Below are 13,403 nucleotides of genomic sequence, written 5' to 3'. Positions count from 1 at the left end.
CTTTCTTTATTGATCTTGGGTATCAACAATGTTGGGTAGAAACTGTCTTTACATTTTTCTATTTTAATTCCCCATTTCTCAAATTGTTGTCTATATTGTAGTATGCTGTCGATGATCTCTTCACTTTGCCATATAGTACAAGTTACTTCATCTGTGGGGTTATCAACATCCTGTTTGAATTGAACAGCTTCTAAGGCATTTGATGTTAAATTATTAAGCTCTGGTATAGAAGCTATTAATTTTAATATATTGCTACGATTTAAAATATCATATTGACCCCTTGAGACATACAATGGAATAAAAAGTAACTTTGCAGGAGAAACGTCGCAACCATCCCCAATCACGGTTGGTTTCCTTTCAAGTAGATGATTAGTCAAACGTAAATTACAATTTAAACTTGTGCCTTGAACCTCAGAGCTCTTTGACTTTCTACGACATGAGCAGTTTGCCCAAGATCACAATTTGGTCCTGAAATGTCTTCCTCAGGTTGTAAATTAATTTTCTTTTGACTAACTGAAGAGGATGGTGACAATTTCATATTAGACAATTGTATTTCCTCCAATACGGTTAGTGAATTATTTTGACTTTGTTTATTATCAACCTTGATCTGAGTCTTAAGGACTCCATCTGCTGGTGGCAACTTTTGCAAAATACCTTGTTGAATCACACAGCTATGTGGGACTTTGCCACTTTGTGAAGGTGCTATCTTACTTCGTGTGTCTTCGGTCGAGGAGGATTTACCTATATCACCTTTATCTCCATCAGTTGAATTACACAGAGATTTTTTCAATGTTTTGAAGATTGGATAGACCTCGTTAGTGGCGTGCAAAACACTTGGATTGGTTAATTTATTTTTCCGATTTATTTTATTATGTGCTTTCCTTTGTTTTTTCCGTGCTCTTTTAGCGAGACACACTGATTTTTGCTTAACCGATGATTCTAAAGTCTATGGTACTTGAGCAACCTCTCCACTTTGAGCTATTTCTTGTCTATTGCATTCGATTTCACAGTTAACCAACAACGATTATATACTTCCTTGTTCAATTTTAATATTGATTTGTTTTTCATTTTCTTTGCAAATTTGTGATTCTAATTCCAAATCCTTATATAAATCCTTATAATTAATCCCCTCACATAATCCTACAAATCATCAGTCTGCCTACATTTCTTTGGGATAGTTGTATCCTCAGTGTATTGACAATGGTTAGGATTATTCATATTTGAAATTACTGACATTGATTTACTCTGCCTTGACATTAGTCTTACTTCGTCCACGAGAGAACCAATTATTATCGGAAGGTCTGAAATTGTATCTATTATATTTGCACATGTACAGGATATCATTTGGTTATCCCTATCTGATTGTGCCCTTACTACTAGATCTGTCAGATTTAATAGTTTAGAGTCAATTCCTGCTACATAAAGGGCAAGCGTATAGGCTACATAGGTCTACCTGGATACTCAATTTATCAGAATGATAGCTCAGGGAGTTGGTTATAGTATCCATTGTCTTAAGCAAACTGTCCCATACTCCTGTTTGAATGTCCTGACGGTCCTAGTCTTTTTTTTCCACAAAAAAATGTGTATCATATTTGGCTAATAAGGAGAGATCAGCTGAATTGAGAGGGTTATTCATAGTATCAGCGTTCTCTGATTTTTTTGTCGATTTTGTACATTTATTATCTACCACCTCGGGAATCATTGCTAGTTTTAAATCAGAACTGGATCTCCCTATTGTTAAAATTAAACTAAAAGGATCCAGTTCAGTTCCAGTTTTCTGAATCTTTGAACTTAACATGATATCCGAACTTAAGTTGTAACCAATCTGATCCCTATTATAATTAGGTAGGGCTAGATTTCTTGGTGATTGAATGGAGGATGGAAGAAATACATCGTCTATTAAATGTGACTCTATACCTGATGATATACTTATCACCAAGTTATCCTCTACCCAATGCACTTCATCAGGTAATTCACCATCTTTCTTCTCATTTTCCAGGGCTTTCACTAATCCATTTCTAGTCTTAGTTACTATTTCTTCCATAGACCCACTATTAATACCACTTGGCTTAGACATGGTATTCATAGAGCAAGTAACATGAACTTGAGCTTTTACGACCAAAGGATAAAAAGTGTTGAGAGCTAATGTTGGGAGTTGCTAAATCTGTCTTTGTAGATTCTTCCCCAGAGTAGAGGGCAAGGTCTGGGATGTTCTCCCGGGAGTAGAGGGCAAGGTCTAGAGTTTACTTCTATGAGTAGAGGGCAAGGTCTAGTGTTTACTTCCAGGAGTAGAGAGCAAGGTCTAGGGAGTACTTCCAGGACTAGAGGGCAAGCTCTAGGTGTGTACATCCAGGAGTAGAGGGCAAGCTCTAGGTGTGTACATCCAGGAGTAGAGGGCAATATCTGAGGTGTACTCCCAGGAGTAGAGTGGAAGGTTTTAGGTGCTCTACCAGGAGTAGAGGGCAATGTCTGGGGTGTACTTCCAGGAGTAGAGGGCAAGGGCTGGGGTGAACTTCCATTTGTAGAGGGCAAGGTCTTCGGGTGTACTCTCAGAAGTAGAGGGCAAGGTATGGGGAACACTCTCAGGAGTAAAGGGAAAGGTCTGTGCGTACTCTTAGGAGTAAAGGTCAAGGTCTGGGTAGTACTCCCAGGAGTAAAGGGCAAGGTCTGGGTGTACTTATAGGCATAGAAGGCAAGGTCTGTGGTGTACTTCCAAGAGGAGATGGCAATGTCTGGGGTTTACTCCCATGAGTAGAGGGCAAGGTCTGGGGTGTACTTCCAGGAGTAGAGGGCAAGGTCTGGGGAGTACTTTCAGGAGTAGAGGGCAAGGTCTAGGGTGTACTTCCAGGAATAGAGGGTAAGGTCTGGGGAGTACTTCCAGGAGCAGAGGGCAAGGTCTGGGGTGTACTTCCAGGAGTAGAGGGCAAGGTCTGGGGAGTACTTCCAGGAGTAGAGGGCAAGGTCTGGGGTGTACTTCCAGGAGTAGAGGGCAAGGTCTGGGGAGTACTTCCAGGAGTAGAGGGCAAGGTCTAGGGTGTACTCCCAGGATAGAGGGCAGGGTTTGGGGTATACTTCCAGGAGTATAGTGCAAGGTCTGGGGTGTACTTCCAGGAGTAGAGGGCAACGCATGGGGGTGTACTTCCAGCAACAGAGGGAATACTACTGAACAATGTGATTAGCACAGTCTGCAAGGCTGTATGCGGTCTGGGTGTACTTACAGGAGTAGAGGGCAAGGTCTGGGGTTTACTCTCAGGAGTAGAGGGCAGGGTCTGGGGTGTTCTTCTAGGAGTAGAGGGCAAGGCTCAGGGGTGTACCCCCAGGAGTAGAGGGCAAGGTCTGTAGTGTACTTCCAGGAGTAGATGGCAAGGTCTGGGGGTGTACATCCAGGAGCAGAGGGCAAGGCCTAGGAGTGTACTCCCAGGAGTAAAGGGCAAGGGCTGGGGTGTACTACCAGGAGTAAAGGGCAAGGTCTAGTGTGTAATTCCAGCAACAGAGGGGCATACTAATGAACACTTTGATTAGCAGAGTCTGCAAGGCTGTATGAGTACTGGGGTGTACTCCCAGGAGTAGAGGGCAAGGTCTAGGGGTGTACTCCCAGGAGTAGAGGGCAACGTCCAGGGTGTACTTCCAGGAGTAGAGGGCAAGGTCTGGGGTTTACTCCCAGGAGTCGAGGTCAGGGTCTGGAGTGTACTTCCAGGACTAGAGGGCAAGGTCTGGGGTGTACTTCCAGGAGTAGAGGGCAAGGACTATGGGTGTACTCACAGGAGTAGAGGGCAAGGTCTGGGGTGTATTTCCAAGAGTAGAGGGCAAGGTCTAGGATGTACATCCAGGAGTAGAGGGCAAGGTCTGGGGTGTACTTCCAGGAGTAGAGGTCAGTGTCTGGGGTGTACTTCCAGGAGTAGAGGGCAAGGTCTGGGGTGTACTCCCAGGAGTAGAGGGCAATGCCTGGGGTGTACCCCCAGGAGGAGAGGTCAGTGTCTGGGGTGTACTCCCAGGAGTAGAGGGCAAGGTCTGGGGTGTAGTTTCAGGAGTAGAGGTCAGTGTCTGGGGTGTACTTCCAGGAGTAGAGGGCAACGCCTGGGGTGTACTCCCAGGAGTAGAGGGCAAAGCCTGGGGTGTACTCCCAGGAGTAGAGGACAAGGCCTGGGGTGTACTCCCAGGAGTAGAGGTCAGTGTCTGGGGTGTACTCCAAGGAGTAGAGGGCAAGGTCTCGGGTGTACTTCCAGGAGTAGAGGGAAAGGTCTGGGATGTACTTCCAGGAGTAGTGGGCAAGGCTTTGGATGTACTTCCAGGAGTAGAGGGGAAGGCCTGGGGAGTACTCCTAGGAGTAGAGGGCAATGCCTGGGGTGTACTCCCAGGAGTAGAGGGCAATGCCTAGGGTGTACTCCTAGGAATAGAGGGCACTATACTGAACATTAGAGCGAAAAGCTGGTTTTCACAATGAGGAGTCGTTGGCGTAGTTGTGGGAGGAGTGGTAGAAAAAAAGGCAGGTTACATTCTTTCAAAAAGTGCTTTAATTTTGAAAAATGAGAAAGTATGTAAGCAGCGTCACAGGGTGGAGAAAGGAGGGGTAACCTACACGGCCATGTATGGTTCAGATGCCGTGAACAAGGAGGGCATGGATAGACTAGGCAAGATTCAGACCCTTTAGCTCAGGGTCACCCTTCACTTGAGCAGACCCTTAAAAAATATCAGATTTGCCACAGTTTTATTTGGATTACTTCTCAAGTGCTAAGATCTAAAGTAGGTCTCCGTTGTATTTAACCAGCATCATGTGCCAAGGCAAGCTCGATTCCAAAGGCCTGGCACTTGGGTACCTGTCCCCTTCGGGCACCCAGTCCCCTTACGTTCATCTCCTTGGAGCACTGGTATTCTTAAACCCCTCAAGCAGCATTAGTCAAAGCCAGCCCTAAAAAGCACTGGCAATGTAACAGTTGTGACTTTTGTGTGGAGAAAAGATTATACTAAGCAGCTAAAACAGAGCACATACACGACATGGGCATCAGCAGCAACAATCAAGCTTCCCTCATACACAACATTTATATTATGTGCAGAAGCAAAGCAAGCTTCATAACTCATACACACACACACCACACCGCACACAGAAAGATCAATTACAACATGTGCAGAAGCAATGCAAGCTACACACACACACCATTTACAGCATGTGCAGAAGCAAAGCAAGCTTCACACACTCATACACACACAAACCACACCACACACACAAAGATCAATTACAGCATGTGCAGAAGCAAAGCAAGCTTCACACACTCATACACACACAAACGACACCACACACACAGATATCAATTACAGCATGTGCAGAAGCAATGCAAGGTTCACACACACACACACACACACCATGTACAGCATGTGCAGAAGCAAAGCAAGCTTCACACACTCATACACACACACACCACACACACAAGGATCAAATACAGCATGTGCAGAAGCAATGCAAGCTACACACACACACACACACCATTTACAGCATGTGCAGAAGCAAAGCAAGCTTCACACACTCATACACACACACCACACCGCACACACAAAGATCAATTACAGCATGTGCAGAAGCAATGCAAGCTACACACACACATACCATTTACAGCATGTGCAGAAGCAAAGCAAGCTTCACACACTCATACACACACACACCACACACACAAATATCAATTACAGCATGTGCAGAAGCAATGCAAGCTACACACACTCACACACACACCATTTACAGCATGTGCAGAAGCAAAGCAAGTTTCGCACACTCATACACACACAAACCACACCACACACACAAAGATCAATTACAGCATGTGCAGAAGCTATGCAAGCTTCACACAAACACACACAATTTACAGCATGTGCAGAAGCAAAGCAAGCTTCACACACTCATACACACACAAACCACACCACACACACAAAAATCAATTACAGCATGTGCAGAAGCAATGCAAGCTTCACACACACACAAAGATAAATTACAGCATTTGCAGAAGCAATGCAAGCTTCACACACACACACACACAAAGATCAATTACAGCACGTGCAGAAGCAATGCAAGCTTCACACACACACACACACACACACACACAAAGATCAATTACAGCATGTGCAGAAGCTATGCAAGCTTCTCTCTCACACACACACACACCATTTACAGCATGTGCAGAAGCAAAGCAAGCTTCACATACACTCATGCACAAACCACACCACACACCCCAAGGGTCATTTACAGCATATGCAGAAGCCATGCAAGTTTCTCACACACAATCATTTATAGCATGTGCAGAAGCAATGCAAGTGTCTCTCTCTATCTCACATACACACACATACGTATATCATTTATAGTCTGTGCAGAAGCGATGCAAGCTTCGCTCTTTCTCACACACACAGACGCATGACATTTACAGCACGTGCAGAAACACAGACACATAGACTATATCCAGAATGCGCTGAAGCAAATCACATTTCTCTCTCACACACACATAGAGTTACCAGACAGCATAAGTGTAAGCTTCCTCCCAAGTGCGCATGTGCACTAACGCCCTCCCAGACACCAGCAACAGCATCAATCTGATGTCACTGCAGTGCATCCTATCAGAGAAGTACTCTTGCATCAACTGCTCTTACAGTGCTACTGCACTGTAGAAAGCTGGAGTTGTAGCACTACAATGGTTTCGTACTGTGTGGCCGGAAAAAGATCAGCTTATCAGTCAACAGATGCACCGTATGCCACCAGAATGCCCAGCTTGCACCAGCCTGGAAAGGCTGTGCTGTGTGCCACCACAGCTGGGGGTGGGTGATGTCAACAACACCCTACTATCTAGCTGTTGTCCTGACCTGGCCTTCTGCTGAGAACTGTGGCCGCTTCCTCCAGGCCAGGCTGACAGCAGCCACCCTTGCTTCCGTTCTTGGGTCTGCTGGCCTCCCTCAGGTGTCAAGCCCAGCAGCACCCTGCAGTATGCCACCACCTGGAACAGGTGCAGCACATGGCCAATGACATGAAAACAGCCTGGTATCGATTGGTAGAAGACCTGGACTGGTTACCACAGAAGCAGGAGTAACCATGGAGACCGGGTAGGTATGTACACTAAGATGAGGCATTTAAATGAATGGCGTGTCTGACTGGACCCCTCACCCCACCCCTCCAGGAGGCAAAATATCACCTCAGAGCAGCCCTTTACACCCCAATTGTTAATTAATATTCGTATATCGGACAGAGGGTCAAAAGTATGCCCTCATGGTGCCAATGACATTTAGCAGTGGGCACAGTCTAGGCAGGTCACAAAAAGTCACAAAAAGTCATTGCAACCGCTTAGGATGAATGGTTTGAATGAATGGTTGAATGTACAAATAGCTAGGTGAATGAATGGATTAATGTACCTTTGTAGCATCATCGACTCAGTAGTCTCTTCCTGCATGCATAGACTGCCACACCTCCATTCTCTGAGTCCATGCACCTGCAAGGTGCACTGTGATCCACAAAAATACCACAATGCACCGCTTCAGTGTTTGTCTTTCATGGTATGATGTGCAATATTATATGTACATCTTCATTCATCATTTTTTAGCCTCAGGGATGCCAGGAGGAAGCTCACAGCTGCACCATCATCTGTAGCCTGTGTGGTTCTGTAGGTAAGGTTGTGAGACAAATGCAGGCATCGCTCGTTATTCTTCACCTATAACAGATGCACCTCTCTTTTGAGGTTCATCGGTGCGGTGCTGCTGGCACAATCTTGAAATGAAGATACTGAAAACCTCAACTCTGAAGGTGACAATGACCCGCGTGCTAATCTGCCCATCCGGCTGGGCATTGATTCAATCAATCAATCAATCAATCAATGAAACAGATTTATAAAGCGCGCTACTCGCCCGTTAGGGTCTCAAGGCGGTGGCGGGGTCGTTGGTGAGGGAGAGAATCAGCTGGGTGTCGTCAGCGTAGGAAATGATGTTCAGGTTGTGTTGGCGTGCAATGGCTGCGAGGGGACTCATGTAGACGTTGAAGAGGGTGGGGCTGAGCGAGGATCGTTGGGGTATGCCGCAGATGACTTCGGTGGCCTCGGATCTGAACGGGGGAGGCGGACTCTCTGGGTTCGTCCGGTGAGGAACGAGATTATCCACTCCAGAGCCTTCTCTTGGATTCCGGTGTTGCTGAGGCGCTGCATTAGTGTGCGGTGGCATACTGTGTCGAACGCTGCGGAGAGGTCCAGGAGGATGAGGGCAGCTGTTTCCCCGTTGTCAAGCAGGGATCTGATGTCGTCGGTGGCTGCGATGAGGGCGGTCTCGGTGCTGTGGTTAGCTCGAAAACCGGACTGTGAAGAGTCGAGGGATCCGTTTGTCTCGAGGAAGGCGGTGAGCTGTTTGTTGACGGTCTTCTCGATGACTTTGGCAGGAAAAGGGAGTAGCGAGATGGGGCGGAAGTTCTTGAGGTCGGTGGGGTCCGCTGTTGGTTTCTTCAGGAGGGCGCTGAGCTCTCAGGGAAGGTCGCAGTGGTGAAGGAGATGTTGATGATGTCCCGGAGTTGGGGTGCGATGATGGAGTCGGCCTTGTTGAAGGGATGTATGACATTACAACGCATGCTTTTACATCGCATGCTTTTACAACGCGGTTTTTACAACGCACACCATTACAATGCATAGTGCTTTTAGGCGCTGGATAGTGAATTGTTTAATTTACTATTCCAACTCCAGTCCCCGTGGATAGTAGGTAAGGTGTTGGATAGTACATTAAACCTATTCCCTATCCTAGAGCGCCCCCAGCGCAATGCGTTGTAATGGTTTGCGTTGTAAAAGTTGCGGTGTAAAGGCACTGCGTGGTAAAAGTTGCGTTGTAAAGGTTGTTTACCTTGTTGAAGACGTGGTGGGGGCAGGGGTCGGTTGGGGAGCCGGAATGGATGGTGTTCATCGTGCGGGTGGTGTCTTCGGTGTTGACCGGGGTCCAGTTGCAGAGTGTGGTGGTGGGGGGCGCTGGTTCGGTGGTTGGGTGCATGGTCTGTGCACCGAAGCTGTTGTGTATGTCGGCCATCTTGCGGTGGAAGAATGAGGCGAGTGAGTTCTTGCGAGGGTGTGATGTCGTTGTTTCCGGCGCTGGGGTTGGAGAGCTCTTTGACGATGCTGAGGAGTTCCTTGTTGTTGTGGGTGTTGTTGTCCAGTCGTTCTTTGAATGTTGTCCTTTTGGTGGTGCGGATCAGCTGGTGGTGTGTGCGGGTGGCGTTTTTGAGAGCTGTCATGTTTTCTGTGGTATGGTCGTGGCGCCAGGCTTTCTCGAGGGTGCAGCAGTTTTTCTTGGAGTTCGTTGGTGAACCACGATGCTTTCTTGCCGCCAGGTCTGCTGGGAGGGTTCTTCAGAGGTGCGAGGTCGTCGGCGCAGTTGGTGAGCCACTGTGTGAAGTTGCGGGCTGCTTCGTTGGGGTCCGTTGTGTCGGCGGGAGGGTTCTGGCTGAGGGATGTGATGAGCTGTTCGGCGGTGATCTTGCGCCAGCTCCTGTGGGGAACCTGTTGCAGGTGGTGGTGGGTAGTGGTTCTCCTGAAGTTGAAGTGGACGCAGCTGTGATCAGTCCAGTGAAGTTGTAATCTCTCTGTAAAGACTGCAGGCGTGGGGCAATAACTGTTGCACTGTTTTTTACAGTTATCTGTTTTCATTTATATGGTTGACCTGACAGTGCAGCTATCGCCAGACAATTATGTGAGTATCATCAGGAGAGGGGCTTTGGCTCTGCCCACATGTTGGGAACCCGGAGTACATTTTTTGATTGGGCTGAAATCGTGTGCTTCCACAAATAAGTGCATGCCTTCTGATGGAGCAAGGTGATGAACAAGATTTTGTTAATCTCCCATAACTATAATTGAATTAATAAGCTTGTGGTGAAATAACTAATCAACATAGTTTAAGAATACATGCATCAGTACACGCGGGATAAACTAATGTGCTTTATGTTGCAAACGCAAAAGAAAAAAAAAATAAACTAACCTTGTCTATTGTCTTTGTCAGTATTAAATGCGGCTGTTTAACTAATGGCATGTGCTTATTTTGTGTGCCTATGTTATGTCTTTCTGTGACAAAAGCTCGAGGAGTTCGTGCAGTTCCAAAGGAGATGTAAATATAATGCTGCTTAAATGGGCTTCTGCTAGGTAACCTAATTAACAGGATTAATTAGTAAAGGGGGTGGGTAACAGAATGGGTTTCAATTCTTTAATTAATTGATGTCTTGTGTTTGTTTAATAATATTTTCCAAAGTGAGGCCTAAAGGTGGTTCAGAAAACATGGCTGACAGAGCTGCAGATGCGAAAGCTTGTCCAGAGCAGCCTTGCACATGCGTTGCTGTGAAGATTTTTACTGCAGTCATCATTATTTGAAAAAGCAGTTCTTTGACTGAGTTGAACGTGCTCACGGAGAAAAGGCTCAAGGACAGAAACTTAATGTGTCTGCCAAGGCTAGGAAGTAAATGTTTGAAACTCGTGGAAAAAGTATCTTTCCTGAGGAAGCTGGAAGACGTGGAAATGAAAGACAATAGGGCTTATGTAAAGCCTGGGCCTGGTCAAGAAACAGAGATGACCTAACAAACTTTATCGTGGACTGACACAGGACAGCCAATGAAAAGCTCGGATTCGTTCAAAAGAATGTAAAATGTAGAAAGTTTAGCTAGAAAGAAAGGTATAAAACCTGACACTCGGAGCAGGGAAAACATTCTCTGCTTTCCGATTCCTGATTGACGTGACATGCTGTTGGACTTTTGGCGCACGTAAGGACAGCAGACTTTAAATGATTTTTCCTTTCTAGGTGAAGTGAGAATTAGACAGGGAAATAGATTTAGGGAATGGGAACTATTATTCTGCTAATATTTCATGTTTCTGAGCTTGCTTTGAAGTTGTCAGTTTATTAATACATTTCCTATTAAAATGCTGCTTTCTTGATTGCTTATAAAATAAAGATTTTAAACGTAAATGACTTTCCCTTTATGGAAAAAAAAGTTAATAAAATTAGATTTGAAACGACAAGCAGGTCTTGTTTACCATCAGTTGATTCAATCGCCTTGGTGGTCTGATTAATAATTGATAAATGTTTAAACCATGGTAAAAATAGATAAACTGCAGTTGTATAAAATTTTGTAAATAATATGTGAGTAGTTTAGTTAATCATACCACCTGATTCAGTCGCTCAAAACTTGTCTTATTGGTAGTATGGGCCTTTATAAGTGTTTCATGATTAATGATGAGTATTGTGGTGATCAGTAGTGTTATTGAGACAGTTTTTCAATAGGAGCGCTGGATCAATTTATTGGTAGCAGAGTTTGGTTACTATGGTAACTGATATGTTACATGGTAATACATAGGATTAATGTCTAAAACATGTTAAGTCTGTTCAGTTGTTATATGTAGTCGAAAGGTTTTTTTTCCAGCAGTGTGAAAATTACTAGTTGTGCCGGCATGAGAAGTGTGACAGGTGAAGTTACACAGTGCATTTGTTCTGTTTCAAAATAGTGGTATCGTCGTATATCACAAGTGTTGTGGACGTACAGCACAAGTTTAGGGATTTTAGGTGTGTAAGGTAGAATGCATAGTGAGGATTGTCTACGAAATTGTAGCTTTCGAGTATAGGGAAAGGTGTCCTGTTTTAAAACTCACTGTGAAAAGAGTAGTAGACTTTATCTAAGCTTGAGTGAAGGGTAAGGAAGCGTCGTCTATCTTATTGGCGAGTGAGGATTTCTTTTGGTGGGTTAAAGTCCTACTAAAGATTTTATGTATGCATGGTTAGGGATTTTTCTGTATGGATGTGTGTAAATGAACTTGTAATATACGATTGAGTTAAATTCTGAATTGTCAATGTGCATTTAGAGAGAAACGAGTTCGTTATTACCTGCTAGAAGGGTAAAGTAGCCTTACTTTATCGACAAATTTAAATATTCTGTGAAAATAGCGTCCCCTATTTCACGCGAAAATAATACTTGAGTGATTGGGAAAGGTATCACTTTATTTTAGCAAAACAGACAAATGGTTTGTTTTTTGTGGTGTTATTAACAGAATTCAATTGAAGGATTTGTAAATATGGCGCTTTGAAAATTTTTGTAAAGGAGGTGTTAGTTTAAGGAGCGGAGCGAGGGACAGAGCAGCTGCAGCGGCAGCATACATCACCAGTGACGCGCTGTGATTGACTAGCATAAGTCACAGTGTTCGCGCACAGATGGGCTCATGAGACTAAGGCAAGCTTACAGCTGATTGGCTCATCCTGAAAAACAGTAATTCTATTGGTTGAGCAAAATAGTGACGTAGCTTAACTTGATTGGTTTGTTGTTAAGTTTCGCGCACGGATTGGTTGGTGTTGCGGAATAACAAGGAAGTTGTTACGATCTTTACTGAAGTAAGGGAAAGTGTTTAAAAACATGGATTACTACTACATGAAAGAGGAAAAGAAGCTTTCATGGTTTCAGAAATTGAAAAATAAACTTAAACCTGACAAGAAAATTGCAACGCGAGGTGGAAGATTAATTCATCAGTACAAAACACCTGCAGCTTATATGTTGGGTGAATATGGTTATCATACTTGTCTTTGGATTGAGAATTGGATGAAGTATACTGAAAATGATGGTGTGTTAGCATGGCCGGAAGATGGATCTTTTAACATGGCAGTTTTGAAAAACTTAAGAGAAAAAATGATGAAACTTGTACCAAAGCCTAGACCTACTCGATTTGAAGCACTAGTTGAATGGGAGGATGAAATGTTTGAATTACAACGAGAGAGTAGAGGAATAACAAGGAGAATAGGTCTTAATATAGAAACACATGAAGATAGAATGCGTCGATGGAGAAGTGCAGACATGTGTGATGGTTTGTACCCAGTGAGATTAATTGATGAGGTAACTGGGCAAAAGAGTGCCCAAAAGAAAATTAATATTAGTGAGGAAAGTGATTCAGAAGATGTGGTATTAGAAGAAATTTATACTAGAAAACCGCCACCTTATCAACCAGTTTGTTCATGGACTTCTCCAAGTGCCCCTCCAAGAGAAATTATTGATGAGATATCTCCTAAAACAAATTCGGATTATAGAAACACACCTGAAAGAGTAGAAACCAGATGTAATTTAAATATATCAGGCGAAAATAGAAATTATGCTGAAACCCGAGTCCATAGAAATGAAACGCCAGTACAAAGAAATGAAACCCCAAGAAATGGAATAAGAACAGAAAGGTATGAGGAATTACCAAATACCTCAGAATATATTCGTTCAAAGAATGATTTAATACAGCAGTTAACTAAAAGCATGGAAGCAGTAACAGTACCTGTAACGATTGGACCTGTTCTTACAGTAAATGTAATGTAAATTGATACTTGTATAGGGCACTACTCACCCTCAAGGGTCTCAAGGCGCTTGTACGAATACCGGTGTGGAACCCATCCTGGCTTTC

This window comes from Lissotriton helveticus, chromosome 6, assembly GCF_964261635.1.
Source record: "Lissotriton helveticus chromosome 6, aLisHel1.1, whole genome shotgun sequence".
Lineage (NCBI taxonomy): Eukaryota > Metazoa > Chordata > Amphibia > Caudata > Salamandridae > Lissotriton > Lissotriton helveticus.
Note: the sequence above shows the minus strand (reverse complement) of the source record.